Raw genomic sequence first — 14,576 nt, 5'->3', positions numbered from 1 at the left:
TGGTAATAAAGAATACTGTGGGTCTTCACTTTCCATCCAAACTTCTAGGGAAGAAGTTTCCATGATATATGTTCCATGGGAGTAGTGGTCAATATTGTTTCTACCCAATCACGAATGTCAGGGATTTCTCCGAAAACTTCCATGATTGCTGAAAAGTAAACATAAACACATGTAAGAAAGATTGAAACCTTGAGGGAATCAAAAAGGTAGAGCAAAAATACTCACGTACAAAGTTCCAGTTCTCAGGGAAGGGCATATATTCATCACCCACTAAGTCACGAGTGGGAACAGTTATGAACCAGGCATATCATCCATGGTCACGGTCATCCTCGGGGCTGACTAAAGCTCTCTTACTTCTTATCACAAGAGAAAAAACACCCTCGCAAAAGAGCTTGGGGGAATATAGATGGAGCAAGTATCGAAAAGTGAAAGGAGCTGAGACCAAATTAGACAAATAACGAAGGCAAGCTACTGCCCTCCACATAATCGGACCTATCTGGCCAAGACAGACATTGAAGTAATGACAAAGCTCAATGATTACTGGGTCGAGAGGAGGATTGAACCCTAAAGTAAAAGGGTATGTATAAACAAACGAATAATCTTCACGATAAGAGGTAATTCGATCATCAGCACTAGGGGTTACCATTAGGAAATTAGGTTTCTAGTTGCATTCACGACAAACTAAGGGAAGAAGACCAGAAGTGATCAAAGTGGGTAATGATCGACAGGGTTAAGTGATGCTATGTAAGAAACCTCTTTCCTCATAGCTTTACGATCTAATGTGAAAGAAAATTCTTGAGGAACAATTTCAGACACAGTGGACTCTGTTCATTATAGTCTTTCCCTCTAGAGGAAGATCTAGGAGTTGTTGAAGTTTTTGCTTTAGAAGAAGAAGGTTTTGTAGTATTCTTCTAAGGAGGGGTAGAGCTACGGTTAGATAAATAACCTAAGCTACAAAGTCTACCGCCTCTTCTCCTTCTAGTTGGGGCAGAAGAAGGAGGACGTTCGTCAACAATAACTACCTTACGGGGGTAAAGAAGGGTTTGAAAATGGGAAGTCATCTTTAATGGTGAAAACACAAAGAAAGGAGAAAATTGCAGGAAACATTAGAAAATGAATGCAAGAGAGAAGAAGAGATTTTCAAGTTGCATATGATACGGTATTCATAGGAAAGAACTGTCAACAGGAACCGTCATTATGAACCATCATCATGGAACCGTAACTTCAAACTGACGCAGCCGCAGAAAACCCCAAAAAGGCGCTGAAAAATACATAGCCAACTACAACTAGGACACGTGTCTTGAGCATTAAATGTAAAGGACGTACGTCTCATCGTTTCTGAAAAAAGCATTATGATAGTTAGGAAGAGGCGGCAAGACATTCTCGCCATAAATAAACTTACCTCTTTTCGAATATTCAGAAAGTGGAGGGACTATCTGTATTGATGGAAAAAAGGCATAGCACGTGGATCAATAGCATTGTGACAGGTGGTACTTATATCGGGTCGATAAAGAAACATGAAAAGGCATGGATAAAATACCCATAGTATTTTATCAAAGAAGGTACTGTATCTAACAGCTGGGAAAGAAAAAATAGGTACTAGATGCATGAAGACCATAAAAGAGGAAGATTCATGATCGATTATAAATATGGAAAGGGGATCAACATTAACGCATTACGCACGATCATCTATGTCACGACCCAAAATTCTCTATAGGTCGTGATGGCGCATAACGCCATCATCAGGCTAGCCAACATTAATTTATCAATTTATTTATCCATTTTATTACTTTCAAAATCATAATCTATATTACCTAAATAGTATAAAAATAGAATTTACAGGGTAAAATGATAATAACTACGTGAACTACAATAACGAACAACCAGTAGGAACTCCCAAAATCCGGTGTCACAAGTGCATGAGCATTTTTCTAAGGAGTACAATAATAATACAATATCTATCCCGAATGTAATAAGACAGAATAAAATAAATAGTACAATGGAGACTTGGTGGACTGCGATGCGTAGCCTGGAATACAGCTCACATAAAGTCTCCTCAACAGGTGCGCCTACGCGCCAAGGTTATCATCAAATGAACTTGTCAGATCCTGCACATTTAGTGCAGAAGTGCAGCATAAGTACGTAAATCAATGCGTACCCAGTAAGTATCTAGCCTAACCCCAGAGAAGTAGAGAGGAGGGGTCGACATCGATACTTACTAAAGGTTCAATAAAGCAATATAATAAAACATAAGCAGATATGAGGCATACGGAAATGATGGGGTAAATCTGTAAGTTACATAATCTTCTAATTTCTTCTTTCAAAGCATAAATTTCTAAATATTGTATTCAACCTTAACGGCTCAGAAAATGCCAAGGGTCGATATGAAATAAAGGAGAAATACCATATAAAATGTCGAGCATCCGTGGAAAGATTAGCTCGTAAATATTGGGACTACTAGCGATATAATGCTTGATTCTGCCGAGGTCGAGTGGCATGAACCATAGATGCATCTATATAATACCGAGGCGTTCGGCCCGCTCCACAAGAAAAGGAAAAAAGTTACCGAATTACGAGACACGTGTTTACAATACAGCACATGAACATAAAATTGAATATAATCTTTACTATTCCTCAATAACTCACCCACAACTCAAAGTGTTAAGGCTTGGGCTAGTATGCATATATTTATTTCTAAATCGATTTCAATTATAACTTCAATTAATTAAGCCAACAGAATGAGTTCGAGTATTTCAAATATGACATGATTAGATCTTAAGTCTACCCAGACATAAACATGTTGTAGCTACGTACGGACTCTCGTCACCTCGTGCATACGTAGCACCCACAACAAGTTGCACATAACAATAAATATCACCTAGAGGTAGTTTTCCCCTCACAAGGTTAGAAAGGAGACTTACCTCGCTCCGAAGTTCCATAACCAACTCCAAGGCCTATCTAACACCTCAAACCAATGTCCATCGATCCAAAACTATTCAAACAATGTGCAAACCAATCAAAATATATTCTAATACCCATAATTAATCAATTTAAACAATTCACAACTCCGCTCGAAAAGTCGATAAAGTCAACACTCGGGCCCACATGCCCGAATTCAGAAATTCTTTGAAGATATACCTTACCCATAACTCCACGAACTCAAATATATAGTTTATTCCAAATTCCATGTCCAATTTCGCGGTCAAAATCTAAAAATACCAAATTCTAGGTTTTCTACCAAAAATCCCAAAATCCTACTAATTTCCATGTTTAAATGCATATACAAACCAAGTATTTAACTTGTAATATGCGGGAGTCACTTACCTTGTGTTGCTTGATGAAAATCTCCCCTTGAAGCTCTCCAAAAATCGCCCGAACCGAGTGAAAATGAAAGAGAGTGGGCCAAAATCCAGTATAAAACCAAGCCCTCTACCCAGCGCTCATCGCACATGCGTCCACTTGACAGCTTCTGCGGTTCCGTAGGTGCGGCAAAAATACCGCTTCTGCGGTCCCTGTTCATCCCCCTACCTTTGCATCTACGGACCAGACTCCACTTCTGCGGAGTCGCACCTGCGACCAAGGATCCACTTCTGCGGTCTCGCAGGTGCGGCACAAACCTTGCACCTACGCCTCCAGCCTGCCTCACTCCCTACCGCTTCTGTGACCCCCGGGCTGCTTCTGCGGTCACGCAGGTGCGGGAATTCCTTTGCACATGTGGCCTCTTCCCAGCTCCCTTCTAGCCGCTTCTGCGGTCCACTGCCTCGCTTATGCGAGGCCGCTTCTTCGATGAAGCTTCCGCAGAAGCGGTTGCACCAGCAACCAGAATCCTCCAGCTTTCTTTAAGTCAAAATCCGATCTGTTAACCATCCAAAATCCACCCGAGGCCCCCGGTACCTTGCCCAAATATACCAACGCGTCCCAAAACACATCACGAACTTATTCGAGGCCTCAAAGCACGCCAAACAACATCGAAACTACGAATTGATGATCGAAATCCTTCTTTAACTATCAAACTTTCAAATTTCGACGAACGCGTCCGATACATATCAAAACATTATGGAATGACGCCAAACTTGTCGCACAGGCCACAAATCATGATACGAACCTATTCCAAGACTCAAAATCCCAAACGGACATCGATTACACCAAAGCCCACTCCAAACCAAACTTAGGAAATCCTTAAACTTTTAAAAATGTTAACTTTCCATAATAAACGCCGAAATACTCCCGGCTGATCCGATACTCAACCTGAACGCACGCCCAAGTCCGAAATCATCATACGATCCTATTGGAACCTTCAAATCCTGATTCCGAGGTCGTTTACTCAAAAGTCAAACCTTAGTTAATTCTTCCAACTTAAAGCTTCCGAAATTAGAATTTTCTTTCTAAATCAATCTTGAACGTCACGAAATTCAATTCCGACCACACGTACAAGTCATAAAACATGAAGTGAAGCTACTCAAGGCCTCAAACCGCTGAGCGACATGCTAGATCTCAAAACGACCGTTCGGATTATTACATTCTCCCCCACTTAAACATACGTTCGTCCTCGAACGTGCTAAGGACTGCTCCGGAGTTGTCCAAAATCACCGTTTAACACCTCGTGCACAGACCCGTGCCACCACAATCCAGTTGAACACATTAGCTCGAGTCAGACTGAAGATCCTCCCTTTTATTTAGTCAATAAACCTTAGGACCAAATTCCAACCTCCGAATTTCTCTACAGGTCCTGATTCTAACATACGAACATTGTACCAATCACCACACACTGTACCAAAACATGATCATGCACCTATGCTGAAATCACACCATGCACCACATAAGTCAGTTGCCCATAATAACATCCTCCGGCCACAATAACTTTAATTTCACAAATCTAATGCCCGCAATACATCTCATGACACATATAAATCATGTTCCAACTCTCACAATACTTCCATGACGAAAGAGACGTGTAGAAACTCATAACCACCTGCCGAATCAATAATTCATGGTGTCTCTCCTCCTGACAAGAACCATTACCTCATTCTGAACTGAATAACGATATTTTCTCTATAATGTACCTTATATAAATCTGATTGCACTAATTTCAGGTCCAATAATCTCGTCTCACCCAGTACAAACTGCTCAGGCAATAAGCCATCTCAGACACTACCAAAAATCTCATATGACACCCACAATGCACCAAAAAGCTACAAACTCAAATGTGATACATAACGAAAAACGAACTCTGAAAAAGGACTACCCAGCCCGAGTAACGAATTAAACGGATGAATAGATGCTATGAACCTACCTCAGGGATGAAAAACAAGACACACAAAATGAGTGTAAGGAACTATGCTCAACATCTTGTTGTTACGGCGTGCAACCCGATCCGACATGACACTATCGCGGCGTACAACCTGATCCACATAACATGCCCGTAGAGGCGTGCCATCCGATCCAGACAATATACCTGTGGCGGCGTGCCACCCAATCCACACATAACATCAAGAAGAAAAATACATACATCAAGCCGTAACGCTTATACTTACGAAATGCCCAAATATCGACCACAAGCACGCCAAGTGCATAATACGAATCCTGGAGAGACAGATAGCGTCATACGCTATGAAACCCAAGCACAACTAAGGTGCAATGATTACCTGCATCTCGAGAGCTATCCTGCTCACATAACACCAGAAGCTACATGAGTCCTCAACCCACGTGCGAATATTCAAGTTGTCTCACAACCCATATGGCACAATAGAGATTACACGAAACAGCTGATGACGGGAATAACATCCCATGCCCGACGACTCCTCCGTAAGAAATGTTATGACGAACGAACACATCTGACCTGACGTAGAGCACACACTCATATTAGACCCACCAATGGACCTCACACCAATTCTGATCATAACATACTGGGCAAATAACCTTCCAAAGATTCACAATGGCCCTATTCATGACACATAAAACAGCCATCAAATCCGAAACAAACTCACACGGACCACAGCCCAAGGAATAGGATGCCTCTCAGGCATAAACTATCGCATTTGCGATATTACCATAACCTCCATACTTGGTTTTAATATTTCACAATCAAGTGACTAACATGCCACGCTTATACAATCTTCTTGTGGGGCACGCTCCCACGACCTTCCGCACCAGGTAGCAAAATTTGTACCTCCATACCACCAACCGTACTAACTTTGTAAGGCATATCATAATCCGCAAATCAATACACAATGCCTCTTTCACAGAACACTATTCTCAGGCGACATTAAGATAACTCCAGCTTACTCTAAACATCTGAATTTTTCCCTGCTCATCCGAGCCCGTGACATTCTTATCAATACTGAACCGCTACCGTGATCCTCAACTTCCAATTCCCATGCCTCTCACTGCACCCATCATGCCGCTACACGAGAGTACAAGAATTCGTCATAACCCTTGAACTACTAGTAGAGTGAACACTTCATTGGCTAGAAACCTTTCACTTAACTCATTTCAGAAGAACCAATGCAACACGCAACTGAATTCCCAAATCGCAGAAAATACAAACCTCAAGTCGTGATCTAGACCGTCATGACTCTCCCGGAATCCATTTACACAACAAGGCCATTTGAATCAAATACCTCCCAAATCAATCAAGTTACGGTGGTTGTCAAGCCCGCACGTACATCCACAAACCACATGTATAACTTCACACGCCGAAAGAACTGATCATTGCCCCAATCATGCAGATTCAACCATTACTAACCGACCCAACTTCTTTCAATTTACTCTGGACTTGCCTCAAAAATAATAATACCTCCATTCAAAACATATGAACCCAATCCGCACTCATCCCGAGTGACCCGAATCACGAGACCACATAGTCTCGATGCCCATGAACCATCTCATACCCTTCTTAAGTGCACAATAGCATCTCCAACTAGTACACCCTTTTTGTAAGACCTTCCGCAAATCCTAAGCTATTTCTCCCTTTCCTCTAATACTGCCCCATAGTCCCGATGATAGCATAGAACACTCCAAGCCCCCTTTCATAATCCACTGCAACAACTCGATCCTTAGCCACACAACGGACCCCAACTCCTTAGGCACGACACTTTAATTCTTGAACCTCCTAGGAGTGTTGTTGAGAGTCACCCACTCTGACCTGATCCCAAACATAACTGAACTCCAACGCTCTGCGAGCACATGAACACCCTCTCAAAAAAGCAACCGGCTGAATTCTTTACCTTGTACATTACATCCACAAGAAGTATAAACTGTCATCCCAAATACTGCACCTCAATCGATAAGGCGAAGTATAGCATACATTTATCTAGTTCCTTGTTTGAATTACTCCTGACATTTCTTTTTTTCCTAGTCATAATTAATCCACCAACGCATCGATAACCAGAAACCACACAAGTAGACAACCACGCGATCTAATCATAAATGGTGGGGATCCCCCACTTAGCTTTAAGCTACCATTACATAAACCCAGAACCCATGAGGATTCCTCCTTCTGAGTTACCATGATCTCGTACATTTAACGCGCCAAATTTCTCAAAATCTTTCGTTAAACTTTTCATGAAACCTTCTGAATTATCGGCCACGATCACATACCCGACCTTCTATTGGGTAGTAAGTTGGACTCTTCATAGAAACTTCATCAAAATCACACAACCACTAATCCTGCTCATAGGAGATCACTCACCTATGGAATTCCTTACCGATATCTTCCAACGACGTTGCACTTGGTACAACTACCACGTAATTAGTAAATTCTCCTGAGCCCATGCTCGCCCACCAGCTGTATAAATCCGTTCCTTACCCATTGACATCAACTAAAAGTTCAACAATACCTTCCAAACTCAATTCATATTGCATCTGAAAAGATAATCAAATCTTCACACCCCTCTTCATTTCAAGCAAACTCTTTTCTGGCATATTCAATCTTTCTTCGTACAGTAACCATCATTCCAAATAAAATTTGTAGACCAAATCACCTTCCGTCATGATTCCCAAACCGTTCTACACTTTCTCAAGGCACGCGGCTATCCTACCATAGAATCCATATGCTAATCTGCCACTCTTACTTCGGTTAAACCATCTCCTTCAAGCAACTCCTCGACCTCTGTCATTCATACTTGACCTATCAGTAATTCAACTACCGCGAGACACTTCCCGCCATGTCCTCTCTCATACTTTACTTCCCAACTGCTGCCTTATACCAACTTCATATCTATAGCACCGGAGCTCATAAATTGCCACCAACTCTAAACCTCCTAGAAGATCATCTTTCTCGAATCATCAACATTAGAAATACCAATTCGATTCTAAACCGTTGCACACCGCTATCTCTGACAATCGCCCCTCGGGCACCATTTCACAATACCCTGCCCCGAAGGCAAAATCAAGAAGACCATAACACCGGTGAACCGTAATGCGTTCAAACAAGGACGACGACACCGCATCACAATGAAGTTCCGTCATGCTCGAAAATACCAAGTCTCGTTACTCCATCAACCAAAACCTGAACATCCATAGTCCGATTGTCTTTCCTTTGCTGGAATTAAATGTTGAACCTCTAAATCATGCATTGAGAAATCCTCCTTTCGAGCCATTCACTGTCGCGATCCATAAATAAGCACTCTACCATTACACCAACATTATGCGATAACAATGCATAGACATCATAGCCATCCGTGCACAATCTCGAAACCATAGGGAATACATATACTGAGCTAGAACAAAAGAACATCATTCCACAAGGCGACGATAATAGCCTGCCCATACAATACATGCAGGGAAAATCATCCTGCACCACGTCTGCAGTACCAATACAACTCCTCGACGCCCAAATGACAACAAGCGCCCCACATCGCATAAGATTGAGCAGGAAGAAAATAAAGGCATAAGCCTCAATGGAATCAAACCGCACGATGAGCAAATCAATAAGGGAAGTGCTCCTAACAGCCTTGTAGCCTCTCGAAGATAAGTACAGACATCTTTGTACCGATCCGCAAGACTCAACTAGACTTGTTCATGACTCGTGAGACCCAAGTGAACCTAATGCTCTGATACCAAGCTGTCATGACCCAAAATTCTCTATAGGTTCTGATGGCGCCTAATGCCGCCGTCAAGCTAGCTAACGTTGATTTATCAATTTATTTACTCATTTTATTACTTTCGACATCATAATCCCCATTACCTAAATGGTATAAAAATGGAATTTACAGAGTAAAATGATAATAACTATGTGAACTACAATAATGAACATCCAGTAGGAACTCCCAAAACTCGGTATCATAGGTGCATGAGAATTTTTCTAAGGAGTACAATCATAATACAATATCTGTCCCGAACGTAATAAGACAGAATAAAATAAATAGTACAATGGAGACTCGGTGGACTGCGATGCATAGCCTGGAATACAGCTCACATAAAGTCTCCTCAACAGGTGCGCCTACGCGCCAAAGTGATCATCAAATGAACCTGTCAGATCCTGCACATTTATTGCAGAAGTGCAGCATGAGTACATAAATCAACACGTACCCAGTAAGTATCTAGCCTAACCCCGGAGAAGTAGTGACGAGGGGTCGACATCGACACTTACTAAAGGTCTAATAAAGCAATATAATAAAACATAAGCAGATATGATGCATACGAAAATGATGGGATAAATCTGTAAGTTACTTAATTTTCCATTTTCTTCTTTCAAAGCATAAATTTCTAAATATTGTATTCTACCATAACGGCTCAAAAAATGCCAAGGTTCGATATCAAATAAATAAGAAATGCCATATAAAATGCCGGACATCAGTGAAAATATTAGCTCATAAATATTCGGACTACTAGCGATATAACGTACGACTCTGTCGAGGTCGTTCGGCCCGATCCAGAATAATGTATACAATGCTGAGGGTCGAGCGGCATGAACCATAGATGCATCTATATACTGCCGAGGTGTTCGTCCCGCTCCACAAGAAAAGGAAGGAAGTTACTGAATTACGAGACACGTGTTTACAATACAGCACATGAGCATAAAAATGAATATAATCATTCTTATTTCTCAATAACTCGCCCACAACTCAAAGTGTTAAGGCTTGGGCTAGTGTGCATATATTTATTTCTAAATCGATTTCAATTATAACTTCAATTAATTAAGCCAGTAGAATGAGTTCCAATATTTCAAATATTACATGATAAGATCCTAAGTCTACCCAGACATAAACATGTTGTAGCTACGTACGGACTCCAGTCACCTCGTGCGTACGTAGCACCCACAACTAGTTGTACATAACAATAAATATTACCTAGGGGTAGTTTCTCCCTCACAAGGTTAGACAGGATACTTACCTCGCTCTGAAGTTTCATAACCGGCTCTAAGGCCTCTCTAACACCTCAAACCAATGCTCATCGATCCAAAACTATTCAAACAATGTGCAAAACAATCAAAATATATTCTAATACCCATAATTAATCAATTTAAATAATTTCCAACTACGCTTGAAAAGTCGATAAAGTCAACCCTCGGGCTCACTTGCCCGGATTTCGAAATTTTTTAAAGATAAACCTTATCCATAACACCACAAACTCAAATATATAGTTTATTCCAAATTCCATGCCCAATTTCGTGATGAAAATTCAAAAATACCAAATTCTAGGTTTTCTACCAAAAATCCCAAATTCCTACTAATTTTCATGTTTAAATCCATTTACAAACCATGTATTTAACTTATAATAGGTGGGAGTCACTTACCTTGTGTTGCTTGATGAAATTCTCCTTTTGAAGCTCTCCAAAAATCGCCCCAACCGAGTAAAAAAGAAAGAGAGTGGGCCAAAATTCCGTATAAAACCAAGCCCTCTGCCTAGCGCTCATCGCACCTGCGACCACTTGACCGCTTCTGCGGTTCCGGAGGTGCGGCCAAAATACCGCTTTTGCGGTCCCCCTTCAAACCCCTGCCTTTGCATCTGTGGACCAGACTCCACTTCCGCTGAGTCACACCTGTGACCAAGGATCCGCTTCTGCGGTCTCGCAGGTGCGGCACAAACCTCGCACCTGAGCCTCCAGCCTGCCTCACTCCCTACCGGTTCTGCGACCCCCGGGCCACTTCTGCGGTCACGCAGGTGTGGGAATTCCTTCGTACCTGCGGCCTCTTCCCAGCTCCCTTCTAGCCGCTTCTGCGGTCCACTGCCTCGCTTCTGCGAGGCCCCTTCTGCGATGAAGCTTCCGCATAAGCGGTTGCACCAGCAACCAGAATCCTCCAAACTTTTTTTTAAGTCCAAAATCCGATCTGTTAACCATCCAGAATCCACCCGAGGCCCCTGGTACCTTGGTCAAATATACCAATGCGTCCCAAAACACATTATAAATTTAGTCGAGGCCTCAAATCATGCCAAACAATATCGAAACTATGACTCGACGATCGAATTCCTTCTTTAACTTTCAAACTTCGACGAACGCGTCCGATTCATATTAAAACATTCTGGAATGACGCCAAACTTTATGCACATGCCACAAATCATGATACGAACCTATTCCAAGGCTCGAAATCCCAAACGGACATCGATAGCACCAAAACCCACTCCAAATCAATCTTAAGAAATCCTTAAACGTTTAAAAATATTAACTTTCCATAATAAACACTGAAATACTTTCGGGTGATCCGATACTCAACCCGAACACACGCGCAAATTCAAAATCATCATACGAACCTATTGAAACTTTCAAATCCCGATTCCGATGTCGTTTGCTCAAAAGTCAAACCTTAGTCAATTCTTCCAACTTAAAGCTTCCGAAATTAGAATTTTCTTTCCAAATCAATCCCGAACATCCCGAAATTCAATTCCGACCACACGTACAAGTCATAAAACATGAGGTGAAGCTACTCAAGGCTTCAAACCGCCGAGCGACGCATTAAAGCTCAAAACGACTGGTCGGGACGTTATAATCTATTATTACCATAACTGTTACGAGTAAATTTAGTAATGGGTAATTAATGCAATTAACGTTAGTAACGGGTTAGAATTAAGTAAGAAAACTATTACAATTGTGTGTCCTTATATAAGGACTCTTACCTCATTTTGTACAATCATCTAAATATTTTCAATTATATGCAATCAGTCTTTTACTTTTACTTGATTGAAGCTTCTGACCCGTAATTCTGGAAGAAATCAGCGATCAACAATAAGCTTTCTTTCCTTTATTTATCATTTCAATTATTTATTTTATTCTCGCATTTTTAAGAAAGTGAAGTAAATTTGGTTATCAGTAACCCGATTTTCTTTAATATTGGGTTTGACCACAAAAACTATGTTTGGGTTAAACATGTGGGACTAGACCTTTTAACAATTTTGTATTGTTATATGGCACCTGTAGATAATCTTATTTATTTTGTAAATTATCATACAAGGAATATACCAATGAATTCTCATTAAGTCCAATATATTTCTTTCTTAGAATATAGGGTGCAAGTCTTCCACAAGTTACAATTTAGTTTTAAAAGAGCCACATCGCGACATGCATATTGACTTCATAATAATAAAAAACAAGTAGAAAAATACAAGAAAAAAAACTGACAAATTTGAAATAGGTGCTCCATTGTTTAAGCTAATCAACTTCAATTATTTAGCTTAATCACTGTCACAATGATATCATTGCTTGTGTGTTGTGACTCAGTCAGATACTGAAGCCACACAATATTTAATTAAGTACAGAAGATCTATAACAAATCGCAATTATTTTTGTTATAAGCAAACGAAATCTCCGTGTCACTGATTTCGACTGCCACACATGTTATTATAAAAGAGAAACATCATTGATTTGGGAAAAAGAAGAAAGAGACAGTACCATTAAATATAATGGTGAGATGAGTAGCATCCCTAAGGATGAGAAATCTCTAACTCAGAGTCCGGTGAATGAAAAATATAGTGATAGGAACGCTTCCTTCTTTAATGATTCTTATGCAGCACAATCCTTAATCGGAAAATATAAGTTGTCATCGGTTTATTGTTTTATTTTCTCAAACGTTCACAAATGTTTATTATTTTTTTAATGTCAAACAAAATTTTAATTTTGCATACACTTATTATTTGAATGTTTGTGTATATTCTTATTTTGAATATTTATGGTGCATTCGTGTTATAAATGCTTGTTGTGTATTTATTAGTATTTTTGGTGGAAATAAGTTTCACTTAATCTACCTTGGAAAACCAGATGTGAATTCATGTTTATTGAGTAGATCAAAAAACTCAGATGCATATAGTGTCTGAATATCATCTATACAACATTACCTTATATGATAACGGCATACGGTCAATGGGAAAAGAGAATGATGTAGCCAATGTTTCCATACCATGTATGTAAATATCGATCAATGGGGGTTAACATAAGTTTTATCTTGACTTATTGTTGTGTGTGAGATACGAAATTGAGTACCCTCACGACTCCTATAAGTGAGTGGCTTGAAGCTTGATTCGATGTTCGTTACTTTAGCATGCTATCAAATGATCATGTGAGATTTGGTTTGCTAGAGCATGACTAGAAAACTAAATTGAATTCAAGTTGAGATGCTCGTGAGAAGAGGAAGATTATTGATGGAATCTCATTTATTTGTGTATTTTTTTATATTATTGAAAGATATGTCACGTAGATAGAGGTCTTCTCGCACATATGACAATCTCCTTCAATTTAGAGTCTGTTTGGCCAACCTTCTACGAAGCCAAAACTACTTTTTTGGTTAAAAGGCACTTTTTAGAAATTTAAGGTGTTTGGTCAAGACAGAGAAGTATTTTTTTAGTACCAACAGAAAGTATTTTTTCTATTTTTGGAAAGAAGCTACAAATTCTAACTTCTTCCAACAAGCAGAAGCAGAAAATTAATTTTTTCAAGACAAAAATATCTTTATCAATAATTTATATTTCACAAATTATCTCTCATTAATTAAACTTTTTGCTTTTTCATTTTGTTTCTACCGTCTATTTTTTTTATTTTTCTTATATTCGATTATTTTTTATTCTTCTCATATTCTTCTTTGAAATAGTCTCTCTATTATAAATAAATCTCTTCTTTTATATAAGATTTATGAAGTAGATTTTTAATTTTTATTGAACGATGCTACTGATTGGTTTGAATCATCATGTAAACAATATGTAATGCCATATACCCAATATCATTTTTTTGGATAACTATATTTTATATTGATTAAAATCTTTAATATATATTTTTTTACTTTATGTATTATAAATTCAGTTCTCTATAATAGATAATGTGACAATTTGTTGTTGTATAACAAATAATACTAATTATAAAGTGACAATTTGATGTCCTTCTACGTAATTTGATAGTCAAAAATATCTTTTGTAAAGATTGGCCAAACACTATTTGCTTATTAAATATCGCAAAAATTATTTCTAAAATGGACTTGCCAAACACAAATTACTATTCTCCAAAAATACTTTTTCAAAAATCACTTTTGAACAAAAGCACTTCTCATCAAAATAAGTAATTTTTTGTAGCTTGGCTAAACGGGCTCTTATTACTGATGGGATATGAGACGAGATTTTAAGCAAATTATTATACAGATAATTTGAAAGCA

The sequence above is a fragment of the Nicotiana tomentosiformis genome, chromosome 8, assembly GCF_000390325.3.
Source record: "Nicotiana tomentosiformis chromosome 8, ASM39032v3, whole genome shotgun sequence".
Lineage (NCBI taxonomy): Eukaryota > Viridiplantae > Streptophyta > Magnoliopsida > Solanales > Solanaceae > Nicotiana > Nicotiana tomentosiformis.
Note: the sequence above shows the minus strand (reverse complement) of the source record.